The 18,929-nt window shown below is 37.0% G+C and overlaps 1 protein-coding gene across 1 annotated transcript in view; it reads right to left on the bottom strand.

Moving 5' to 3' along the window:
- The window catches only part of LOC145664075 (suppressor of lurcher protein 1-like), a 938,444-nt gene extending 926,974 nt beyond the window's left edge, over nt 1–11,470 (bottom strand). The window contains exon 1 of the mRNA XM_081730414.1: nt 10,896–11,470. The gene's annotated coding sequence lies outside the window, so the exon portion shown is untranslated. The remainder of the gene's footprint in view (nt 1–10,895) is intronic.
- Nucleotides 11,471–18,929: the final 7,459 nt, after the last annotated feature.

Here is an 18,929-nt window from a genome sequence, read left to right as displayed (position 1 = left end):
TACCGGAGTTTCTGGCAGATGGATATTTGGATAGTCCTTATACTAGTTCCTTAGTGATGTCTTGACATGACTACGATCGGCCCTGTAATAGTGGAATATAGACCTTAGAAGTTCATTTTTTCACGTTTCGGCACTCCATAACTACGAAACTATGCAATTTCGACCACAGGTTCATATGAAGTTTTTCGTCTTATTTGGTGTGAGGAACATATAAAAATTTGTCACAATACTTTGGGAATAACACCCTGTATAGTAGTACATCTCTGTTATTAAGACACAGAAAAATGGTAGCCTTGCGCTGATGTAGTGCCTAGTGTCAGCCTTTAGTGTACTGGTTTCAGGTCTGTTTTCCGGTGAGTGAGCATTGAATGCATTATAAAGTACTTGCAGCAAATAATGTCCGGAGGGAAATAAGGCCCAATGCAAAATTTCATAGGTTAGAATTACTGTAGGAGAAATCTGACAACATCACAAGTAGCAATTACTCACACAATACCTGCTTGAGAGAGTTCGTCTTCTTGTGCGTGGTTAGGAGGAACACTGGCAGTATTGAAGCATCGAGAAGCCAGTTTCCATGTGTTGATATAATTTAAGGGGCAAAGTAATTTCATTTGTTTCTGTGTAGAATAAAGCTAACCCGAAATATCTTGTATATTTGTGAGGATCATAGTGTTTAGTATTTGGGATAGCAGTTAATTCGTTTTAGTTCGAAATATGTTTGTAGATAATGATTTATAAAATGACGAGTATATGGTCGGTAAATAAAGCTCTTCGAAAATCTCTTTGTCATTACCCTACAAAACGTGTAAGCATTGTTAAATACTTAGAAACTGGTAACTTGAATGTATGTTAATTTGTTATTCTTTCTTGGCCAATGCCAGTCTCTGTAGTAGGGCGGTCTGTCGTGTTCGAGCCTAGTTTTTGACTATGAGGATTCGCAGGTTCGATTTCTACGTCGGTGTCCTTCATAATGTATATATCTCTATTTTTAATGCATGCGAATGGCACTGTTTTTGGATATGTTCTAATCGCATTTTCGTGCGGCTCTGAGCGTTCGAGGTATCGTTCAATATGCGATAAAGAACAGATCGGTGATATGTGAAGCTGTAAAGAGTGTGGTGTATTGTACACGACGAATGCATTGACTTGCAACACGACAAATAAAAACTGGAGGTGAGACCATATATCTTCGACGTAGGAGAACCGATGGGACGTCATATAACTTGGATCCCAGATTAAGGTATAGATCCGTCTTATATAGCCTCGATCCTCAAAGGGACATTTCATTCCAATTCTACCAGAGGTAGGACAGTAATTTCCTCTAAAATTGGTAAGCCTATAAAAATGTATTAAGGAATGTTTATTTCATTTTTAAAAAATCGGTCAATGCACAGCAGAATTATATATCAACATATACATATTTCTGGTATCAACGGGCTCTTCCATTGATAAATACTCTCATTAAATCACGATGAAAATTACGTGGAACCACCGAGTTCATATACTGTTTCAGAAGAAATAAAAACGATTAAAATTGACAAATCTTTGCCGGAGTTATGGGTGAATATGCACAGAATGAAGTAGGCTGCATCCGTTGAGATATTTCATATTCTAGCTAGAAGGACAATCGCTATACCCTAGCGAAATTGACATGGAACCGGGTAGATATACTTTACCAAACAAACAAACTAAAAATTAAGATCGGTACACTTATGTCAAAGTTATTTGTGAACATACACACAATAAAGTAGGCTGCATCGATTGAGATGTTTCATACTCCAGATATGAAGACTATCGTCAGATTCTAGCGAAATTTACCTAGAACAACCTGGTAGGTACACTTTTTCAAACAACAACCAAAAAAAAAAAAAAAAGGTTATCAAGATCGGTATACTTATGTGAAAATTATGTGTGAACATACACACAATAAAGTAGGCTGCATCAATTGAGATATTTCATACTCTAGCTATGAAGACTGTCATCAAATTATAGCGAAATTTACGTAGAACAACAAGATAGGTACACTCTTTCAACAAACAAACAAAATCATCAAGACTGGTACATTTATATCAAAGTTATGTGTGAACATACACACAATGAAGCAGGCTGCGTGCATTGAGAAGTTTCATATTCCAGGTACGAAGAACAGTCTAGCTGAATCTAGTGAAATTTACGTAGAACAACCTGGTACGCTACTCCTTCAAACAACAACAACAACTAATTTATCAAGATCGGTGCACTATATCAAAATTAAGGGTGAACATACACACAATTAACGCCTTGAATTAAGAAAGCCCTCCCTTTCTGAAGTAAGTTATAATTAAGTATCAAAGTTATTGAAATATTTTATAGAAGAAACATCTTTGGAAACTACTCATTTTGGTAAGCAAGGGTTCAATGGTAGAGCGTTCACCTCCAGTGCTTGGGGTCCCTGGTTCGATCCCAGCTCGCGCCGTGTGGATTTTGTGGTGGACAAACACCGGGTTTTCTCGGGGTTCTCCCACTTTCTTCATTCCAGCATTTCACTCATCTCTCATCATCACCGTCTCCTTTAGCATAACCGACATAATTGTGGGACGTAAAACTTAAAGATTTCATTTCATTTTCATTAGGTAAGCAAAAGCTGTAACGAAATATGACAAACGGTTCTCGAGATAAGATTAAATTGTTAAATGTTTTCATCCCACGTCTCAGGAATTATTTCAATGTGATAACTGATACATCGGTCTTATAGACGGATAAAATTCAAAGGTGGAATCTAATTAGCACTTTAAATTCGTAACAAAAGGTGCATTTCCGCTCCGTTTTTGCTCTATAGGAATCAATACTCGAATCGATAGCTATAGTATATCTCGAACACTATCAGTTTTAACAGAAGGATGAGAATTGGAGGTTGGACTTATTCTTTGCACAGAGAATTCACATAAAAAATACTTGTGTTTGCCATTTGTTTCAATTTTTGCTCTTGGTGGTCAATATTGGAACCACAATTAGTAGCAGATTTCTACACTTCTGGTTAAAGTAGAGGGAGAGAGAATTTATTCCTAGGACGATGAATAAATACAAAGGAAAACGTTATTACCGTTATCGCTGTATGGTGATCAACACTGAAATTGTAGAAAGCGAAAATTGGTACCTACCACTCCCGATTTAAATGAACCAGAGACTGACTGTATTTTTAGGATACTAAATCTATACCAGGAAACAATTTCTTGCTATCGAGTACATCATTTTTTTTTCTGATTCTGTTCTTATTGGCAGATGGACAATATAACATAGCTGCTCCAGGATATTCCATACTTATACATGTACACACTTTAGATTTTGAAGCCTAACTCGATGACCTATGGAACCTGGAGGTTCAATGCCATCGATTGAAAAGGCTTTCCATTGACTTCTATCCTCAGCAAACTAGATCCAATTTCTAGTTTGTACTCCTATTTCTGCAAGATCCATCTTAATGTTGTAGTCCCATCTGCACCTAAGTCTTCCTAATGGTCGTTTTCCGATTGGATTTCCAGTAGAAACTTTCAAAGTGTTCTTACTTACTTCCATTCTCGCTACATGACCTGCCCACCTGAGCCTTACAGATTTGAGGATCCTAACAATGTTTCGTAAACGGCATAAGTTATGTAGTTCCTCTGTATGAATTTTCCGCCATTCCCCATTCTCATTCCTCTTAGGTTTGAATCGCCTCAGGATCTTGTTCTCAAATATTTTAAGTCTACGTTCTTTCCATTCTTTCCTCAGAGTAAGGGATTTTTTTTAATTTACCATACAACACAACAGGCATAATAATACTTAGAAAAATATGTATTTTAAGCTTCAAATTCCTCGACAGAATTCGCGATAACAAAAGATTTTGAACTGAATAATAACAGGAATCCCTGCTTTAATTTCTTTCTGAATATGGTTTTGGTATATTAATTTGGAAGTGTGGAAAATAATAAAAAAAACGTAGATTCAAATCAAAATTGATTCTTTCTTTTATGACACCGAAGCGTGGAAATTAATTCACACATTTCAGTAGTGTGTGTATGTGTGTGTGAGGAAAGTGACATATTTTAGCTTTTCATTCATCAATATTGCTAGGCTACGGACAGTGCGTTTAACCGGAAGTATCCCTAGGAAGTGTCGTTAGTTTTACCTGTTATTTATCAAAAAGGAAGATAAAGATCACAGCACGCGCTTCTTAGCACGCACACACGATACCATACAATATTATTCTGTTGTCCTATTTACGTTTGACCACACATGGCTACCTACAGTGGCTTCTACAATCATTTACACAGAAGAAATGTTCCAACAATCCTAATATTTATATTGTGTTTTATAGCTCCTACAGTTTTATTTTATTTATTTTATTTCCTGCGTGTGTATTTTAACATTACACTTTTGTACTTTGTCCTTACATTTATTTTGTTCTTAATCATTTTTTAAAATGAAAATTTTGAAAAAATTTTTGCTGAATTTAATTATGAAAATTTGGAGCAACGGTGAAACAAAATTTTAGATGTTATTTTCATAACAATTTTCAAACAGTTACAGCTTTAAAAGTATCTAATCAAAAAAAGAAAAAAGAAAAAAGAAAAGAAAAGAAAAGAAAAAGAAAATGAACGAGAATGTCCTGGCCCAACTCAGCCACCAAATATAGTGATCTCTATTCCTTGGACACCAAATGTGGTTCAGATCAAACCAGTAGTTAGTGAGAAATACAGTATCATATATAAGTTGAGCCGAGCCGAGACTGTTCCTGGCCGAGCCAGCCTCCAAATATAGCAATCTTTGTTCCTTAGAGGATGGTCTACTTGCTCACAAAAATTTGTTCAAATCAGGGCAGCAGCAAGAGAAGTGACTCTTTGGCGCTGGAGCCCCGAGTTCGATTCTCGGTAGGAGCTCATACGGTTCAGTTACGCGTTGAGCTGTTGGTCTACTCCTCACATAATCTGAAAAGGACACTAAAACTCAAAAATAACTCAATTTGACATTTCTATGGTAAGTGACAAAGAATTAGAGCTGGTAGATAGTAAAATACATGTCCTTTTTGCTTATCTTTCGATATAGTGGTAGTTATGTTCTTCAGATTGTTTTTAGTGCCGTTTTATTCAAACTGTTTATATAGCATGTTAGTTTTTATTTTGTTGGAAGTTGTACATTGAGAAAAATATCGTTATCGGGACAGCGGTATATTGTACAAATATACAGTATCCGTATGTTTACTACAGAAATCAGTACGGAACATATGTTATCCATATCCTACAAACGTACTGCTATTTTCCGCGCTTAGCTGATATATCATGCTGCTGCAAGATCTCTAACATCTAACAGTCTTCCTTATATTGCATATGTATACGTATGTTTCATAAGTCAGCTATATGTTTCATACCCCCATCTGTATGCGAGATCCTGACCGCTTATATACAGTTCTTACGTTCGTACGGAAGGTATGTTTATTTCTTTTCAGTTGTACGTTTGGTGTACGTTAAGTCCAAAACCTCTGCGGGTACAGCGGGACAAACGCCACGGAACAAATATTGCAGAACAGTCAATTTGAAAAGCTTCAACTCATTTTACGACCACCTCGAACGCCTATATATTCACTCCCCCTCCATTATAACAATGAACTTTGCACAAACAAAAAGGTTGGGGTGGTACTGTGGCTCAATGGTGGTGCGCTTACCTCTGGTAAGTGGGCTTCCTCTTTCGATCCCCGGCCAAGTAATTTTGTGGTGTATAATATCATGTCCGTAGGTTTTCTCGGGGTACACCCATTTCCTCCCACAGTTTCATTCCACCAATTCTTGCACCATCTTACGTGCCTTAACCATCGTCTTCTTTAGCCTAACAGGTGGTAACCGTAGGACGTTAAAGTAAAATATTTCACTTTTACAAACAAAAAGATTTCAGTAATTACTGTTTCGTTTTCCCACCAATATCTCGACGTTTCAGTGCAACCGCAGCTTCGCTTAAGCTGGTGCTTGTCCGTTGTGCAGCTGAAAGCTTTAAGTGTAAAGCCCAATTGCATTTTGTGTGGAACAACGAACATTTCAACCGACTTTCATCCTAGAAGTAAGTGGTTGTACCTTGTATATATTGACTCACTTCTGGAGTGCAAACCAGACTTAATTCGCAAATACAAGACATTACCCAGTTTTTATTGAAAAAAATCTCAATACTGTACACGTAGTACAGTCATCTTCTAGCCGTATTTTATCTTAGTTTCTAGCAGTGCGCTTATTGTGTGTAAGATCTACCAACAGATTGTACTTTACTACTTTCTAGTAGTGCGCTTATTATGTGTGAGATCTGTCAACAGATTGTACTTCACTACTTTCTAGTAGTGCGCTTATTGTGTGTAAGATCTGTCAACAGATTGTACTTCACTACTTTCTAATAGTGCGCTTATTGTGTGTAAGATCTACCAACAGATTGTACTTTACTACTTTCTAACAGTGCGCTTATTGGGTGTAAGATCTACCAGCAGATTGTACTTTACTACTTTCTAATAGTGCGCTTATTGTGTGTAAGATCTGTCAACAGATTGTACTTCACTACTTTCTAGTAATGCGCTTACTGTGTGTAAGATCTACCAACAGATTGTACTTTATACTACGTACAACTTGAACAATTACCTGTATAAGTAAGCTACTTGAATATTAGTCGTATATAAGTACAAGTAAACTATATTCTGACGAATATACTTGTGCAAGTTTTTTTTTTTAAACTTAGAGGCTGCATTCTTTTGAGCAGAAAATCGTAACGGGAACAAATAGCTAGCTGCTGACGTTCAACCTCATTCATTCATTCTTTTGACCAGAAAAGTACGCTAGATAGGAAAACGAAGAAAAAAGAGGAAAGACAAAAACCTCCCGATTCTAGCACACGAACGTTGTCGAGAGCTCCTCCGTGGCTAAGCGGTTTGCGTTCGCGCCTTTGGCGTGAGAGACCCGGCTTCGATTCCCGGCGGGAGCTCATGTAGTTCGGATTCCACGTTAATCAGCAGATCCCCTCTCATATAGCCTTCCTGTTGAAAGGGAGATTAAACTCAAAATCAATTCAACTCAATGAACGTAGGCGAGGCTAAAAGATTTGGGTGGGGGCACGAGTACTTTTGTACACGTCCGTAAGTTATTTCATTCATTGTAAGTTATAATTAACTGTTATATTAAGATTTCATTTTAGAAGTAATATGCGTCTCATCGTTAGGAAAAGAGGAGCCTATATGACAGATTAACAGTGTATTTTGCTACATATACAGTACATAAAATAAGTAACATTCTCTTCGAGCAAAATAAAACCTGGCAAGTGATTATTATTGGTAGCAAATAGCATACCTTTCTTTAGCGACACAAATACTTGTTGTCCTTTTTCAGTTTCTACCGAAACCTACACATGAGAATTTAGTGACTAATTATTGTCATAATTAATTAATTATTCATACTATGTACTGCCATCTTGCTAAGTCATAATGAAGAGCTCAATGAAAAATTATTTTGGAATCAGTTTCACTTCAAGCACCAATTTTCAGGTTGAAGAATTAATTATTCTTCAGTCTCTCGAAAACTACACATGATATTTTATACTCACGCAAATCATTTTGTTGTGAACAATAGGATTGATCCATTGGTATGATGGATCAAAACTCAAATATAAATTGGTTTCCAGGTCTCCCACATACCATTGGAAATTAGAGAGGAAGCCCGATTTGCACTATCACTCTCTGCTCGCTGCACACTGATGTGCTACACCTCCTTACGTAGTACGGGATTTGTCCTAACATACTGCTACTAACAGATTTGACCTATGTTGTTTTGAATTTAATGTAAATTTATAGTTCAAAATGAATGGCTATGCTCCCTTGTATCTCCCCCTCGATCCATCCCTGCGCGAAAGAGTAAGTCTCCAAAACTCTTTCAATTGTGAGATCTGAGATAAAGACAGAAACAAATATAGGCCTTCTTGCTTCAAAGTGTTTACTATCTCAGTTAAGTACGCATCTAGTTAAACAAACTGGGTATTTCTAGAAATCACCCGATTTCCCCCAAAGAAGTCATACATTTTATTCAACCATGAAAACTTAAGGTTTGAGTTAAATTTATAACCTCAAAACTTCGTTTATACATTACGTTATATTTCGGTGATTTCTTAGTTTGAATCTTCGATTCTCACATATCTTTGTGTATACAGTGTGTTTCAAAACAACGCCGACAACGTTTGGAAGATGGTTTCTGACATCAAGATAAGACAAAAAGGATAGACCAACCTGGGTGCACAAATGCTTACTTTCGGAGTTATAGGCTGCCAAAACATGAAAAATTGAACTTTGGAGACCCATACCTCCAAAACTATGGGACCTACCGTAGTCGTGTCAAGACTTCACGTAGGAACTACTATGTGCGCTATCCAAAAATACAGGTTTTAGAATTCTACAGTACTCACGAAGAAATTTTTATACCGGGAGTTTGGCTTTAACTACCTCTATAAAAACTGTTGCGGAAGTACCACAGGATTCTGAAACTCGGATATTTGCATAGAGCATATACTAGTTCCTAAGTGAAGCCTTGACCCGACTACGATAGGTCCCATAGTTTTGGAGGTATGGGTCTCCAAAGTTTTTTTTCCTGTTTTCGTCAGGTTATAACTCCGAAAGGAAGCATTTGTGCACCCAGATTGGTCCATATTTTTGTCATATCTTGGTGTCATAAATCACCTCCCAAATGTTGTCGATGTTGTTTTGAAACACCCTGTATATAGTCCTATTTTCCAATAAGGGTCACGGTGGTTCAATGATAGAGCATTCACCTCTGGTGCATGGGGTCCTTGACTCGATTCCAGCGCGCGCCAATTGTGGTTTATGGTGGACAAACATCGTGTGCGTGGGTTTTCTCGGGTTTCTTCCGTTTTCTCCCACTTTCTTCATTCCATATTTCATTCATTTCTCATCATCACCGTCTTCTTTAGCCTAGTCAGCATAAACATGGGACACAAACCTTAAAGATATATTTTTTTCTTTGCATTTTAACGTGCCACTTATTTCCCGATTAAGCACAATTTTGATTTGCGTGTGAATTCAGCGTCCCTTTTAGCAGCGAGGATATGTGAGGCATGGACCTACAGCTTAAGAGCCTGCCTTACTAAAAATAATACAAAATTTACCATTTTTCTTTTGCTTATTTATTCATAAGTGAAAGGAGATAATAAACTGCAACGTACCACAATCGTAGATAATGTTATTCCACAACAGAAAATGTGAACCTGAAGAATGTTCAGTGTTGCCATCCATAGAAATTACAGTGTTGCCAGAATACTTTTTTAATAGTAGTTGTATTTGGTTTGTAATAAACAAAATAGTTTTAACATACAGTTATTAAAATTCAATAATAATGTTATTTAAAAAGTAGTTCACAGCAAACCAAAACAACATGATACGCAATCAAATGCAGTTGAGTTCGTTCTTGTAGTTGCTGTCTCAACTTAGATTTTAGGGGAATTGTTATTCTGGCATCACTGTAATATCTATGGATGGCAACACTGAAAACTCTTGAGATTCATATTTTCTGTTGTAGAATAATAATATATATGATTGTGGTACGTTGCAGTTTATTATCTCCTTTCACTTATGAATAAACAAGCAAAAGAAAAATGGTAAATTTTGTATTATTTTTAGTAAGGCAGGCTCTTAATGTGAGATCTGAACTACATGAGCTCCCCACGGAAATCGAACCCAGGGCTCCCATGCGTGCGCAATGTTGAGATAGTACGGTAATAAGAGATGTTTATGTAATTTTATTTAATGAAGTTTATATGACTATTTTGGAATGAGACTTCTGTATCGTTATTGGGATCAATCATGATCTAAACTAGGTATAAAATCAAGATGAGACAGGACGCTGTCGACAGGACTTGACAAGACAGGAGACTGTCGACAAACAGAGTCTCAATCCTGGTCTCGTCTCAGTCGAACAAACAGCGATCTCAATCCTAGTCCCGTTTCAGTCGACCAAACAGCGTTTTCAGTCTTAACTCCATCTAGAGTCGAAACTCAATGTCTCGGTATCCTCCTGAGTAAGAAAAGATACGTTCTGTTTCAGTTTCCTCCTGATTTATGAACACCCTTTCGAATTTCAATACCATACCCTTATTTATGCAATAGTTAATTAAATTTTCAGGGTAAAATAGCTAGAACTCGGACAGTATATCGGTCGAGAATCTAACTAGAATCTTCAGATGAACACTCGAATGAATGAAACAGTACTTCAGGTTAACAGGAGATGTTTATATAACAGAACGCATTTTAGTAGATTTATAATGCGATAACTTTTATTTTAATTCTGTATCTCAATGGCAGTGAAATTATATTTGGTGTTCTCCGCAAAACTGAAAAAAGTCTAATGCGAATCGAATTTCATAAATTTAGGAATACCCCTAAAATTCGAGGGGTACTCGTACTATGGAATCGGGTGAACCGTTAATGCACCCGTATTTATTTATTTGTGTAAATATAGTCTACTGTATCACCTTAATTGAAGTCCCTAATTGATTAAGTTACTTTTCTGTGTTTCTGAAATAACGCTATCAATTAGTAATTTAAAGAAATACAAAACAAATCAGTTTTAAATCGTAGTAGTTAAATACACCAATAGGCCGCGGTGGCTCAGTGGTAGAGCGTACACTTCTGGTGCTTGGGGTCCTCGGTTCGATCTCAGCTCGCGCCAAGTGAGCTTTATGGTGGGCAATCACCGTGTGCGTGGGTTTTTCGGGGTTCTCCCGTTTCCTCCCACTTTCTTCATTCCATCATTTCATTCATTTCTCATCATCACCGTCTGCTTTAACCTAGTCGGCATAACCGTGTGACATAAAACCTAAAGATTTAATTTAAATGCATCAGTACTTACCTAATTCCAAAGAACAACCTCTTGTTTTCACTTCAACACAAACACACACACACAATATAGAAATATATAAAATTACTTGATATTTGATTCTAAATATAGTTAATAATCGAACACTACACAATTTTCATTCTTTCTCAGCGTAAAAGACCGGAAATGTGGAGTTTATTAACCAACTTGCTTTCGAAATGCACAGCTTTAGGTTCAATATGTCACTCAAACCACGTCAATAAATTTATATCTATATATATTTTATACGAATTAAATAAATGTATATTACTGCCACCACATTGAGTTAAAGTTACTTCACTATCCTGCTCTTTATGCAAAACAAACTTACAGCAAGAAATTATCTTTCTTCTAAAAGCAAAAGTAGATCTAAGGAAGTCATCGATATTTATTTTAATATTCCTCTCAGCTAAAAGGGGGTAAAACCAGTAGAACTGGAGTTGATAAAAACAAAATCTTTTTTTCTTTTTTGTTACAACGCGTTTTTTTGTCACGCGCGGGAGATAATTTTTGTCGCGTTCAAACCGGTGTTTGACGACTTACTGACTCGAGTACGGACCGAGCAGACATTTCCCAACAAACTACGCGCAGTAGCCTTGTTGAACCTCGCCACTAGCTCGTCTGCGGCGGCGCTGCTTTCATTCGTTGACGCGCGACGAACCTCTCTTAAAACACAAAACTCTTGCTACACGAAGAGCGACAGCCAGGTCCCAAAGGCACGCACTGAAAGAGAGAGAGAGCTCACTTTAATAAACGTGAGGTAATAAACAACGGTGAACCATGATTGCGTCTAGAAGATAATTATATAGTATATGGTTTGATAGGGACGTGAAAGATATTTTCGACTCGGTTTAGGTGCAAATTTTTCCGAACCTTCACTCCCTTTCGCCCTCAAAATATACTCTTGCACTCCTTCTCTCTCGCGTGCTAGCCCTCACCCTCAAAATCTACAGAGGATGACTCAGTTATATTGAGCCGAGTTAGAATATGCCTCTTACCTATTAAATGCCATGTTACCATCGGTTGTCTTCGATATGCAAGCTATCTCTACTGACTATTATCCGGCATCGAAGTTTACATTGCAAGAAACTGCGTTGCAGATGGAGTAGGGTATTGCATTCCATATACCTTTACAGCCTTTCCACTAGCCGGAGACGATACAGACCTAACAATGGCACAGACTAAGGATGGGCAAAACCGGTTTTTATAAAAACCGAAAACCGGTTTCTATAAAAACCGAAATCCGAAAAACCGACATTTCGGTTTTCTCCAAAAACCGGTTCGGTTTTTCACCGAAACCGGTTTCGGTTTTTCTCCAAAACCGGTTTCGGTGAAAACTTTTCGAAAACACATAAGACTATTTCTGTGGAAATGGATTCGGTTTCCGGAGAACAACGAAACACCATTCTGGTCAGAAATAGAACAAATTTTAAAAAAAACGGAATCGGTTTTCAAGAAAATCGAAACCGGATCTGGTGAAAAACCGATAACCGGTTTCGGAGAAAACCGAACCGGTTTTGAAGAAAACCGAAACAGTTTTTTTAATTTTCAAAAACCGGTTTCGGTTTTTGTAAAAACCGAAAACCGAAAAACGGGTTTTTGTGCCCACCACTGGCACAGACCCCGCTTGAGGAGTTCTATAGTGTAATAATAGTCCATTCGGGTGCCATCTGGAATCTTGACAGAGATTTCAGAGAAGGGAATTGCTGCAATTCCAGTTGCCTGTTCCTACTGCAATAGAATTCCACTGATGTTTTCGTAGTACGGATAGAGGTCTTGTTTTGGTGCTGTTACCAAATAAAAATAGTCAAAATATGGGACGAATTGACGAGTTTCAACAGGTATTACGGGGAAGGGTTTTGATAAACACAGTCTAGTGGTAAAAAAATGAGCCAGGCATCAAATATAAAGTGCAATCATTTTAGACTGAAAGAAATACAAAAATATGAACTGATACAAAGAGTTAATATAAGAAAAATTAGGTAAATATTAATTTTAAAACATTGAACTTAGATTACTTAAACTTTCTTCAAAAAATCGTACTTCACACATAACTGCACTTATAATCTTTTTCAAGTTTGAATTTTTCTTTAGGCTGTCGAAAAACTCTACTTTCAACTGGGTAGAACACCTATTTCTTGTGTCAGTCCATTTCAAATTCATACACCTATATGAGAAAATTGTCTCCACAAATGAGTTTGACGGTGGGATGCTTAGGAAAAACGAGACGACCCTTAAAAGATTGGCAACTCAGATTTTTCCGAAATAGAATTTGCCATTTACTGCGCACACTCATGACGACTCATTAAAAGTTGCGGACTTTGAAGTCGTTGCCTGAGGTAAATTTGTCATTTTGGGCAAAATACGGGACTTTTGTCGTTCCGTATCGAAGCTTCCCGACGCGCGGGACAAAATCATAAAAAGGGACTGTCCCTTAAAATCCGGGACATTTTGGAATCCCAGTGCTGTTCAACCTGGTTTACATTTTGTCAATACAATGCTGGGATTCCATGCTGGTACATTTTAGTCAAGACATGAGTCTGGTAGTATGTAGAATTGATTTTGACGTTTCACTCCACCTTTCGCAGATGTAGTTGGTCCCTGAACGGGAAACCGGCCAAAAAAAAAAGAATTCTTTTGTAAAATCCTCTGCATGTAATGGCAAGGATTTTACCACAGTCTGTGAGGTAAATTCACGCCTCATTGAAGATAACAACAAACTTCCACCGATAACTCGTTAGATGTCATTCATACAGCTTCTTACAGTTTCTTTTCGCTCAGCCACATGACACGGGTTCAGGGTGTGCACATTGCTGTTTGTGAACGACCATGAGATGCGAATGGCGCAGTTGATCGTCACCTGCTTTGTGCGATATTTGCTGGCCATCGCATGCTGCGTGTGAGGATTTTCGGAGGCATCCATACGCAGAACCACACGCATGAGATTATCTTTATGGAAGGTCGGTTCCTAATTGTCGGTATGGTGTGTTGAGGACTCTGTGCAGCATAATTCCATACAATACGGTTCACGATGGCAAGAACTACACAAAAATTACGAACTTTACACATTTCTACGATGTGCAACTCCGTGAACTTATCGTCGGAAAGAGGCACAATGAGTATTTCCAGAATCTGTTCAGATTCGGCGGCATCGAACTGCGCTCGAGCGGAACACACTGCTTTGCTGTGTGCCTAACAAGATACTGTTCCTTGCCTCATAGTAGTCTCACGGCGAAAGATTGCGCTTGCGCGGTGCAGTTGCACACTGAATTCAGTTCAATGTAACTGAATCAACTTCTATATTCTTTCCCACAGCTGCGTTCACTCTGATCCTCAAAATGTATTATCGTTCTTATCCTCACATTTACTTGAAACCGTCCTCAAAATAAGTTCTCGTCTTCCCTCTCTCACCTTCGCCTTCGAATTCTCGGTTTCAGCCTCAGTTGCTCTCGTCCTCAAAATACGTTCTAGCCCTCGCACTCGAAATAAATTGCCATCCTCCCAATAAATCGCCCTCAATCGTACTTGCCTTCGCCTTCAAAATGCACTATCTCCTCCACAAGCATCGTTCTTGCCCTCAAATGCATTTTCACCCTAACCCCCAATCGCCATCACTCTTATTCGCCCTTGCTCTCAAAATATATTCTTGCTCTTACCCTCACTCGCGTTCAGTCTCAATATATATTATAGCCCTCACCCTCATTCACCTTTACCCTCAAAATATATTTTCGTCTTTATCCTTACTGGTATCTGCCCTCAACTTTATTCGCAATCGTCTTCAAAATATATTCTTGTTCTTAATCTCTTAATCATTGAAACGAATTATCGCTCTCACTCTCAGTTCTTTTTGCCCTCAAAATGTATTCTTGCCTTCGCCCCTATTTAGTAAAACGAGGGAAAGTGAGAGTGAAGGGCGTCTTCAAAAGGGCAATATGAATGAAAACACCCAATTTTTGTCATCTCTCTCTCCCACTCTCAATAAACCACAGGTTAGTGATAAGAATACCATCTTCAAAGTGGAAGGCGATGAGTTCGATCCCGGATATGTGTTCCAAATATGTTATTTTACATTGGTATTATGAACTTTGAGACTTCAGGAAATATTTACGAGAGTGTACATATTCTCAGAAGAAAAAAACAGGATATCTTGAAATGTTTTGGTGAAAGACAGTGGTAATAGTAAAATACTCAGTCAGTAGGAACCACTTGTAATCATCTTTTCAAGTATTACTTCAGAGGTTTTTTTTTTTTAAATGGTTATGTTTCGCCAATATTTTTAAAACAAAATTGCAGTTATAATGTGCAGCTATCACACGAGCCCGCGTGTTACTGCGCACAAAATTTATTGCTTTTATTTCTCCACATTTTCATGTAGAATTTAACTCGAAGACACACATGAAAACGGAATGCTTCTTATGAGAATTTTAGTGAACTCTTTTCTTCCCTTCTAGATCCAACAGTAAAGAACGCCGAAATACGTGTTTAATTATTTTCAACTGATTTATTCAGTCTGTCAAAATTTCTTTTATAGAGAGAGAGAGACTAGCAGAATAGGGTATACTCATTCTTCGCACGGGGAGAATACGTTTCATTTTGGATATTAAGGGATGAATTTTTATTTAAACGGCATCGGAAAGGTCACTGTTCGTTTCAGCGACTCCGAAAACTATGGATTCGACACTAATATTGGTCATTTTCGTTCATTTTCATATATATCTCCCTCCCTCTCTTAAAGTTACAGGGCTGAATTTGGATTTAAGCGGCACCGGTAGTGTCACTGTTCATCTGAACTACTCCAGAAAACTATGGATTTGACACTAATATTGGCCATTTTTTTATCATTATCATTATCAATATCTTATCCAACTCCCTTACGTTGCTCTGTGGAAGTGAAATGACGAAAACCATCTTAGGCCCGAACCTCAACTATGGTGAAAATTTGATCGAGATCGGTCTCTTGTTTTAAGAGTTATTAACTCACAAACCTAATCACTCAATTTATATATTAGTTTATATACTTATAGAGAGAGATATTAAACACTTTATTATTTTTATTGTTTTAAAAATCGATTTGTGGTATTACATCCTTGTTTTATTTATTTGATTTCAACTTACGTTTCAAATCCACTGATTACTTTCATCATCAGAGTTAAACGTAGACTAAATAATCGCGGTAACACTCACACTACATCATGCTTTATATATATACGTGAAGGCATGGTAAAGTTATTAGCAAATTTATTAAATCAACCCATTCGAACAACTTCCCCCTCCTTTGTTGGTAAAGTTAAAAGTCTTCAAAGTCATAGGGAATATTACCAAAAAAAAAAGAGAGAGAAAGAGAGAGAGAAAGAGAGAGAGAGAGAGAGAGAGAGAGACGATTGAGGTTCATATATGAATTATAGGTGAAATTTTTCTTCATCTGTTCTAATAATTACCATTAAAACTTTTTATAACAATGTACTAAAATAGTACTAAAGTGTGAATATATTGTAACTGGATACGATAATTGTTTTAAATTCTTTTATATTGGGTGGGATTAATAACTAGTTTTGGGACGTGTCTCAGATTGGACTGAAATTCTGTAGAAACGTTTAACATCATTCATTTGATATTATGCACTGTGAATTTTCTGTATCAGATCAATGTTAAAATTATATTTTAAATTTACAGCTCTTTTATAGTTTTAAAAAATAAAAGTAATTCTTATATTGTGTTGACTTATCGTTTCCATGTATTTCATAATGAATAAACACAGATTTTTATTTCATCCACATTACTAAAGCTCACCTCATCTGACGTGAGTCTATATGTATTGTCTTTCTTTACCTGCCTTCGATTCATTGAATTGAGAATTTAATGACTGAAATCTTTATATATATATATATATATATATATATATATATATATATATATATATATATATATATATATATATATAAAGATTTCAGTCATTAAATCAGGATATATATATAGATATATAGATATAGATATATAAAACTGAAAAACACGTCCTCAGGAGAGAAGAGTTCAACATTAGCCGTCAAGTAAAGAGGTCCGCACATTAAGTAAAGTTCTCAGCGCACAGGCTTTGCCTAAGCAAAATAGGCAATACGTTCTAAGTAACGTATTGTTTTTGATAACTGACAACGCTGAATTTGTCATCTAAGAGAGCTTTTATTTGAGATCATTCTATTCTACAAAACTTATACTGATCTGTTTGAACGTTAAAAAAAAGTATTGTTATAAGAGATAAACAGTTAGTTTGGAATTAGTGCTCAAATTAGAATTTACTCGTTTTTGTTTGTACGTAAAACGTGGTAACTATTAAACCGAAACTAACTGTAAGAGTGGCAACTTCATGTACCGTATTCTCAAACTCGTAAAAACCGTCCCAATAGCAGTTCGAATGACAACAATAATAAGAAGTATTCTTTTGCAAATTTTAGTAACATCAAAACGGGTTTCCTATTAAAAGCTTATTGTCTTTAGTTTCCGTTATTGACTCTATAGAGGTAGTTATTTGCATTGTCACTGCTGTTATTGTAGCAGATCTCTTGCAAAAGGAATACTGCGACCGTAGGTCAATATCTAATGGCAAAGAGCCAGTAGTGTATTTGAAAGTTCGTTAAGACTCCAAAGTGTGTAATCTATTACGAAACGCTATCAAATGTTTCGATGAAGATTCTGCTTTTTTTAAAAAAAAGTCACTTTGCAACCAAGCGTTGGGATTTGAAACACAAAAATGTGGAGTATTTCGAGAGAAAAGGATACAATTTGTTAGCAAGGAAAGAAACAAATATCCTAACTTTCTGAATTTAATTTGAAGACGATGCATACATTTTATGAGGACAGTTTGAGAATAGCTAAGGCTGGAACATCTGTCACGATAGGAGAATCATTAATATTGTTATCACCTACTGATATGGTGAAAATGATGACAGACAGCAGCAAAACAGCTTGAAATTATTTCACTGTTCAATGACAACGTATCACGATAATTTCAGATACATTTTTAAATGTTAAAAATTAATTAGTCGATAAAATTCAGAGCTAGTAAATATTTTTCCATTGAATTGGATGAAACTACAGACTCACCAATATGGTCTTCTTCTTATCCGCATATAAGTTTTGTAGATCGGGAAAAAGTGTTATTTTTCGTTAACTGCTTCTAAAATACTTTCAAAATTAGACTAATTTAAGAAAACAATTACCAGAATTTAAATAAGATGTATTTGACTTTGTTCCAGTGGAGCATGTTCAAGACTGAACAACACAGCGGTGTAGTTACAAAACTCAGACAAGTAGGACAGAGGTAAGACACGAGGCACATCCAGAAAGTAACCTTCCCAAAAGAATTTAACTAAAACAAAACACAATTGAATGGAAACATTTATTGTACCAGATACAGGATGTGTCTAGCTATTTTTCAACATATTCACCACCGGAATTCAGATATTTGTCCTACAGTGGAACCAACTTGTCTATATGGTGGACAAACACCGTGTGCGTGGGTTTTCTCGGGGTTCTCCCGTTTCCTCCCACTTTCTTCATTCCACCATTTCATTCATTTCTCATAATCACCGTCTCCTTTAGCCTAACCGGCATAATCGTGGGACGTAAAACTTAAAGATTTCATTTCATTTTTCAACTTGTCTATACATGTGTCATAGTACTCGGCCGTCTGTGATTGGAACCTTAGTTTGACAACCTCCTCCGCCTCTCTGTCATTCTGAAAATGCTGATGCTTATTTCTGTTATTGTGAAGCGACGATTTTGCATTCCCGAGAAAGGTCTACAAGGTCGTCTGTGATGACGGTTGGCCTCTCACTGCGGTCCTCATCATGCACATTTTGGAGTTTTCTTGCAAATTGTCTACACCAGTAACGCACCATCTGCTTGCTCATGACGTAAGGCCCATAGACCTGGCACAGCTGGCGATGGATTTCAATCAGTACTGTGATCTGTGCATTCAAAAACTTTATCACTGCTCGTACTTCACATGCGGCGGGAGCTGGAATAGCAACG

This window comes from Thermobia domestica, chromosome 11 (assembly GCF_964235325.1).
Source record: "Thermobia domestica chromosome 11, izTheDome1.hap1.1, whole genome shotgun sequence".
Classification (NCBI taxonomy): Eukaryota; Metazoa; Arthropoda; class Insecta; order Zygentoma; family Lepismatidae; genus Thermobia; species Thermobia domestica.
This window is presented reverse-complemented; position numbering and strand designations above follow the sequence as displayed.